At 46.4% G+C, this 8423-nt stretch overlaps 1 non-coding gene across 1 annotated transcript; it reads left to right on the forward strand.

The window, feature by feature from the left end:
• Positions 1-3402: 3402 nt before the first annotated feature.
• Positions 3403-3474, forward strand: Trnay-gua. The gene has a single exon. It is a non-coding gene; the product is annotated as a tRNA-Tyr (tRNA).
• The last annotated feature ends 4949 nt before the right edge of the window (positions 3475-8423 follow it).

Genomic DNA, 8423 nt, shown 5'->3' on the forward strand with positions numbered 1-8423 from the left:
CACTATACTCCTTATAATCAAACCTAACTCCTCTGAACCCCCAAAATGGAAGCCCCAAACAATATTTGGGGCCTTTGCGTAGGGAAGCTGCTGATGGCTGTGAGAGTTAACGGCTTGTAGGCTTGTGGACTCTCTGCAGGCTGGCAGGGACAGGCCAGCAGCACTGTCTTCAGCTGTATTCAACACCCCAGGCCATTCCTGAGTGTTTGCTGAACACCACAGATGCTGAGAAGGACTGCTCAGCCGTCTACAGGACTGTCCCTTGTTATGTTAACAATATTTGCTGATCCCGAGTGACATGCTAGTCTCTGTACTAAATAATGGAGCAACACAGGTCACCGCGGCATGGTGTTGGTCCTCATGGGAAGTAGCTGAGAAACAGAGGCAGATACCAATGCCGTACTCAGGCCTGGTCCAGTGGGGGCTTTCTATAAATAACCACGGGCTACACTAGTATTACAAACAGTACGTCCACAAATTTTTTTTTCAGTGCTAGGGATCAAACTTAGGGCCTCAGGTATGTTTGGCAAGCACTACTATTGAGCTATGTCCCTGGCTCCTAAATCCCCCTTTATCAGTATTTTATAATAACACACAATCAACTGGGTTTAGAAACTATATTAGTCCTACCTTTAAAACGTGTTTTGGGTGTTGCGATAGCTTAATGAGGCAATTGCTACCCTACCACATAAGCATGATGAATTGAATTCCTGGAATCCACATAAAGATGGATGAGACGGAGTAGCTCATTAAACCAGAAACTTGCTGTTTCTGATAGGTTCTTGGGATTCCACTGTCTCCAACCTCCAATGCTAGCTTATTATGCTGTTTCTGGGGTTTCAAAGTGCTAGGATCATGAACTTAGGTCCTCATGCTTGTGTTCTTATTCACTGGACCATTTCCCCAGTCCCAGTTTTAATTGTGTGTGTGTGTGTGTGTGTGTGTGTGTGTGTGTGTGTGTGTGTTCCAGGATGGTCTTGAACTCCTAGACACAAGTGACCCTCCTGTCTTGGCCTCCCATGTGGGTATCACGACAGACAAAATTCTACTGCCACTGTGACTGTCTCTATCTTGCTATTTTGAAACAGGGTCTGTCTGATGTAGCCCAGGCTAGTCCTGAATTCACTATATAAATAAGGATGACCCTGAATTCTTGATCTCTGCCTACACCTGCCTAGTTCTAGGATTTCAGGCATGTGTCACCTAGAGCTTCATGAATGCCAGGTAATCACTCTGCCAACTGAGCTCGACTCACATTTATGTTTTATGCTAAGAGAATGCACATGCTTACACGGGAACACAGATGACCAATGGAACAGGAACAGTGGTGAAAGGGATAAGGTATTGCCACAGCACACAAAAGACAATCCCTAGGCTGTGGTGTTCTTTTCACATCTTCTTTCGAGACGGGTCATAAGTAGTGAGAGCGGTGACCTTGTGATTAAAAGCGCTGGTTGCACTTTCAGAGGATCTGGGTTTGATTCCCAGCATCCACATGGCAGCTCACAACTATATATAACTCCAGTTTCAGAATATCCAATATCCTCTTCTAGCTTCTGCAGGGCACCAGGCGCGCGCGCACACACACACACACACACACACACACACGCGCACACACACACACACGTACATACATACATGCAGGCAAAATACCCACACACATGAAATAAATTTTTAAAAACTGTTATTATTATTATTAATGGCAGGCTTTCTTTATGCAGCCCTGGCTGTCCTGGAACTCACTCTGTAGACCATGCTGGCTGGCCTTGAACTCAGATTCATCTGCCTTTGCCTCTCATGTGAAAATAATAGACTTTAAAAATATTATAAAAAGATACATGTGGCACACCCTTTTAATCCTAGCACCGAGGGGACAGAAGCAGGAGGATATCTGTGAGTTTGAGGCCAATCTGGTCTATAGAATGAATTCCAGGACAGTCAAGACTACACAGAGAAACCCTGTCTTGGGAGAAATCTCATGCTTGGGGATGGTGGGCATGGGCTGATGAACCCAGCTACTTGAGAGGCTAAGGTGAGGCCACACTCCAGCTCACCCACACATTCCACCAACACAGAGTACTACACTTTCCTCTCCCCCCTTCTGCAGGTGGGCATTACTGAGTGTTGTTCTGAATAAATGAATAATGACCAAGGAATGCGACCATAGGCTTTCGATGGCCCCATGAGAAGATTCTAGAGTTTTAGGGATGGTCCTCTCTGGCCTTGTCTTGGTCACCCTGGCTTCTTTTAAAGAATAACTGTTGACCTCTCCATGCCATAAACTCATATATATATTTGGTTTTTCGAGTCAGGGTTTCTCTATATTGTTTTGGAGGCTGTAGACCAGGCTGGCCTCGAACTCACAGAGATCCACCAGCCTCTGCCTCCCAAGTGCTGGGATTAAAGGCGTGCGCCACCAACCCCCAGCCAAAAATCTTTTTTTTTTCTTCATCAACTCATATTCTGAGTGGGACCATGTCCTCTCGGTTTCATCAGCTTGACAAACATAACTGGGAAGAAGGAACCACAACTTAGCAATTGCCACTATCAGATTTGCCTGTAGGCAAATCTGTGCAGCATTTCTCTTGGTCAATGACTGATGTGAGTGAATGGTCCATCCCTGGACAGATGGTACCGGGCTGCAAAAGGAAGTAGCCTGAGCCCTGCAGGAGGAGTGAACCAGTGAGCAGCATTCCTCCCCTCTGCTCCATCCAGGGCCTGCCTCCATGTTCCTGCCCCTGCCCTGCCCAAAGCTTTTGCCCCGAGACTTCCCTCAAACGATGGACCATGACTGGGACACGAAGGTCAGCTTCCCCCTTTCCCAAGTTGCTTTTGGTTCTGATGTTTAATTGCTGCAATTGAAACCCAGAGCCTTCCACATCACTCTTGCGTCCGATGCTTTTGTGCAGTGTGGACAGAAGCAAAAACCGCACCAGACCAAGTAGACCTGGGCGCAAGCCTCAGCCCCAAGTGCGAGGGTGTGTGGTAACCAATGCTGGAGGTTCTCTCTCTTACATGGAGAGACTGCCCTAAGACATGAAAGCTGGCCCATATGAGGACAAAAGCTGGGTTCACGGCGTATGCCTGGAACCCCAGCGCTTAGGCTGCAGGAGGAAAGCAGATTGAGTCCAGACTGGGCTACGTTAGTAGGACATTGTCTCAATCTCTCTCCTACCTTGCAAGCAAACAAATGTAGGGAGCCAAAGAAGAAAGTTGGGGAGAGGAGTTCTAACAGCGTTTGAATTCCTGGCATTCATTGGCTTCTCTTATATTTTTACTGTTGTGTCCCAGTAAATTCCCTTTATTTCATATCCATTGAAATTTAATGGTTGTGTTTGCAGCTAGTGTGACCATAACAAGAAACTAAAAATAAATGGAATTAGTAAGAACTTATTTCCAGCAGAGGGTATAGATCAGTGGTAGAGCATTTGACTGTAGATCAAGAAGTCCCTGGTTCAAATCCAGGTGCCCCCTTACTCTATCCTCTCATAGGTATGGGTTATTCTTTTGAGTATCTAGTAATATTTGGAAGAGGAAAAAGCGATGATAGTGGGAAAACAAGGAGAAGATTCTTAAGAGTTGAAGAAACAATCAATAAATAGGTGTCCACCAGAGTGAGCGATATGATCAGCCTGAAACTGGAAAAAAAAAAAACACCGATCTAGCCATGTTTACTTGGAAAACCTATTAGAAATTAGAGCAGCGGGCTGGAGAGATGGCTCAGAGGTTAAGAGCACTGACTGCTCTTCCAGAGGTCCCGAGTTCAATTCCCAGCAACCACATGGTGGCTCACAACCATCCGTAATGAGATCTGGTGCCCTCTCCTGGCTTGCAGACATACATAGAGGCAGGATGTTGTATTCATAATAATAATAAAAAAAGAAATTAGAGCAGCTACCCCATATTGACCTAGGCTGGGCTGGACCTGGCTCCTTGACACTCTACCTCTCCTGCACAGGGCTTAGTTTCATAGCCCCTGCAAGATTTTTTTTCTTTCCCCATGCTGCTAACAAAAACACGAACGAGACAGTTTCTCCTTGTTGATCTGCACATCAAGCTCAAGCTCAAAGATTTGGCCTTGAAGGTTGGGAAGAGAGGACAGCTGAGGTGGGAGACAGGAATTGCAACTTAGCTTTACTGTGGTGTTATTCGTAATAAGCTGAGATACCGAAGCAGCATGGGCTGCAATGGATAATGGACAAGCAAAATGCAGTGTACACATAAGACAATATTAACTCAAGTGTAAATAAGAAGGTTACTGGGTACAGTGGTTTGAATGGCAGAGGCCCTCACAGGCTCATCTGTTTAAATGCTTTGCTCCCAATCGGTAGAACTGGCGTTGGTGGTATAGTGGTGAGCATAGCTGCCTTCCAATTGGTAGAACTGTTTGGGAAGGATTAGGGGGTGTGGCCTTGTGGGAGGAAGTGTGTCACTGGAGACAGACTTTGAGGTTTCAAAAGCCCACACCAGTCCCAGTCTCTGTTCCTGCCTCCAACTTTCAGATATTATGTAAGCTTTTTAGTGTGCTTTTTAATCCCAGAAATGGTGGAGATGGGGGAGTTCAGAGTTTGAGGCCAGCATGGGATACATAGTGAGTTCCAGGATGATAGCCAGAGCTACAAAGTGAGACCCTCTCCCCCTCTCCCCCTCTTCCCCCTCCCCCTCCCCCTCCCCCTCCCTCTCTCTCTCTCTCTCTCTCTCTCACACACACACACACACACACACACACACACACACACACACACACACGATGTAAGCTCTTGGCTACTGTTCCAGCATCTTGCCTGCTGCCTTGCTGCCATGTACCCCGCCCTGAAGATCAGGGATTCACCACCCTCTGAAACTGTAACAAGTCAGTAAGCAGCACTCCTTGATGGCTTCTTGCCTGCCTCCAGGTTCCTGCCCTGTCTGAGTTCCTTCCCTACTCCTACTGATGATAAACTGTTATGCTGAAGTGAGTGAAACAGACCCTCTCCTCCTCAAGTTACTTTTGATCAGAGCGTTCTTCACAGCAATAGGAACCCAACATGGTGGCGCATGCTTTTAACACCAGTAGTCAGGAGGCAGAGGCAGGTAGACCTCTGCAAGTTCAAAGCCAGGCTGATCTATACCAGGAATTCTAGGCCACTCGGGGCTACGTGGTAGACCCTGTCTCAAACCAAAACAAACAAAAAGGAGGACGTTCAGATATATGCCACAGCCAGAGCATTATGCTGAGCGGGGGGGGCGCGGGGGGCCGGGGGGATCTAGTCACGCAATGGCTAATATGGGTCTTGGGAAGACTGCCCAGTTGGTACAGGGTGCCAGCAATGGGACATGAGTTCAAACCTCAGTACCCACATAAAAATAAAAATAAATAAAGGCTGGGCTTGGGCCAGTTAGATGGCTCAGCAGGTAAAGGTGTTTGCTGCTAAGCTTGATGACCTGAGTTGAATCCTTGGAGCCCACATAGTGGAAGATGAGAACTGACTCCCATTAAGCTGTCCACCAGCTTCCACATGTATGTCGTGGCTGGCACACACCCCCTCCGAATAAATGAAAAAAAAACTGAAATGTGTACAGTGCACACATGAACGGTATGCTTCTATTCATACGGAATACTTAAAAAGTCATTAAAAAGACGAGATAAGCAGAACAGTGGCTGTGAATATTTGGATTTTCAAAAATTATCTCCTATTTTTACTTTCGAGTGTGATCCAGCTCGCACTGTAGATTTGCTTTTTGTATGTGTGTGAGTGTTTAAGTGCATGCATGTACATCAAGTGTTATGCCTGGTGCCCACAGAGGCCAGAAAAGGGTTCAGAGTTCACTGAGTTATTAGTATTGGTGAGCCAACATGTATGTGGGTGCTGGAAACTTAACCTGGATCTTTTGCAAGAGCAGCAAAAATAAGCACATGGTGGCTCACAACATCTGTAATGAGATCTGGTGCCCTCTTCTGGTGTGCAGGCAGACATGCAGACGGAACACTGCATGTATAATAAATAAATCTTAAAAAAATTCACTGTGCATTTAAAAATTCAGTTAAGACGGTAAATTATGTTCTGTGAATTTCACCACGGTAATAACAATAGGGGAAAATCTCAGTTGTATTTCTATATTTCCAGCACAATAGAAAATATAAACTATGAAAACATTTGTTATAGCACAAAATATGAAGTATTATAAGTAATTCAATCAAAATACTGACAGAATTTCCTCCACCTGGGAAAGCATAAAACCTTGAGGGAGATTGCACACTCGATAGATAAAATAAAATACTCCATATTCCATTTATAAAATGCTTCAGTTCTCATATAATTAACTTAAGAGATTCTTTGAATTCAAACCATGTTACTGACAGGCTTTAGGCAAGTCAACAATTCTAAAGTCCATTTAAAAATAATTTACATATATACATATATATGCATGCATATATATATATTGTGTGTGTGTGCGTGGTCATGTGTTGGCGCACACACACACACACACACACACACACACACATGCCATGACTCAGGTGTGATGATCAGAGATTAACATCTGGAAGATAGTTCTTTCCTTAATTCTAAAGTGTATGGGACAGATATGAAAGGTTTGTGAGACACTGGAATAGGTTACCTGATGTGGTAGCTAGTCCCACCCGTTATGATTATGAAGCTATAGTAGCTATGACTTAACATAGTACAGGCAGAGAGGTAAGATGACCAACGTAATACAAGGGGCCAAGAGCAAACCCACGCTACATGAACTGTGGAAAGGGAAGCCGGGTTAGTTCTTGATGTCACTAACCTGAATCACAGGGAATCTCACAGGGCTTGGTCCACAGGCTCTAGTCAGCTCCCTTTGACGGAGGATTTAATTTTGTCAGTTCAGCTCCAGAAGGAAAACAGACAAAACTTCTAAACTGTCTAAAGGAGGAATACGGGGCCCGGGCAGTGAGTGGCGCATGGTGGATCTCTGTGAGTTCGAGGCCAGCCTGGTCTACAGAGCTAGTTCCAGGATAGGCTTCAAAGCTCCATAGAGAAACCCCTGTCTCAAAAAAACAAAAACAAAACAAAACCGACACACACACACACACACACACACACACACACACACACAGAGAGAGAGAGAGAGAGAGAGAGAGAGAGAGAGAGAGAGAGAGAGAGAGAGAGAGAGAGAGAGAGAAGAGAAGAGAAGAGAAGAGAAGAAGAAATATTGGACTCTAACCTGTACAGGCACTTGTTCTAACTAGTCCTATTTTACCGTAAATGGACGTTCTTGTACCACACTTTCCAAAACCATCATGAGCCAGGTGTGGTGGTGCGGTGCGCAATCATAGTCCCGGCAGAGGCAGGCAGATCTCTGTGAGTTGGGCCAGTTTGGCCTTCATATGGATTTCAAGGACAGCTAGGGCTACATAGAAAGACCCTGTCCCCAAACACAAACAACAACAAAAAATCACCTCTTGCCCCCAGTCTGGAAGGTCACAGCGGGTCCCACTTGAGATGACACTATTTTGGCTTGGAATCCAGGCAGAAGAAGAACCCCAAAGGGAAGGTGCTGCTTTCTGAGCAGAAGCTAGCACTTTGGTTGCATTCTTTGCACTGGGATCTGTGATGGCTAGGATCGTCAGCTTGACAGGATCTAGAATCACCTACGGCATGGACTTCTCCAGTCCCGAGGGAACTCCTGACTGAAGAGGTTTACGTTGCAGGTGGGAAGACCCCTCTTAAACCCGGGTGGCCGCATGCTGTGGGCTGGGATCCCAGACTGAATGAGACGGAGAAAGCGGGGGGGGGGGGGGCAGGGAAAGCTGTGTGAGCATGAGGACCAGGATTCGGATCCACAGTACCCAGTGACTATCAGGCAGGCGCAGCGGGTGAAGACAGGTGATCCTGGAGCAAGCTGGCTAGCCAGACCAGCAGAATTCACTGAGAGTCCTTGCCTCAGTACATAAAGTGAAGAGCAACTGGGGAAGACGCCTGCCTGACATCTACGCCAGGCCTCCACACACCCATGTGCATATTTGAGTATGAACACACACACACACATACATACACACACACACACACACACACACACACCACGACCACCACCACCAGCGTCAAGCTGAGCACCGGTGTTCCCCGCTCTCTGGCCGGGGATGTGATGTGACAGCCGACTCAAGATGTTGCTGTCACCACACTCTCCCCATTCTGGCAGACGTCACTTCTTCAGCTGTAAGCTAATGAGCCTCTCTCTCCCTTTCCTCGATTCTATCACATGTTTAGCCGAAGCAGTGAGAAAAGCAGCTAATTCAAGGTCTCTTTCCTATAACTCAGGCACAGAGCCCGTGGTGAGCCCCCCACCCCCATGTGTCTCCTTCAAATTCCACGTCCACTTGAGGTGCTTGGAATTTCAGGTTTTGTTTTAGCTTTCTGTGTGGTACAGTCTGGCCAAGCAGGCCCTCTGAGCATCAG

The sequence above is a fragment of the Mesocricetus auratus genome, unplaced genomic scaffold (genome assembly GCF_017639785.1).
Source record: "Mesocricetus auratus isolate SY011 unplaced genomic scaffold, BCM_Maur_2.0 Super-Scaffold_100125, whole genome shotgun sequence".
NCBI classification, from domain to species: domain Eukaryota; kingdom Metazoa; phylum Chordata; class Mammalia; order Rodentia; family Cricetidae; genus Mesocricetus; species Mesocricetus auratus.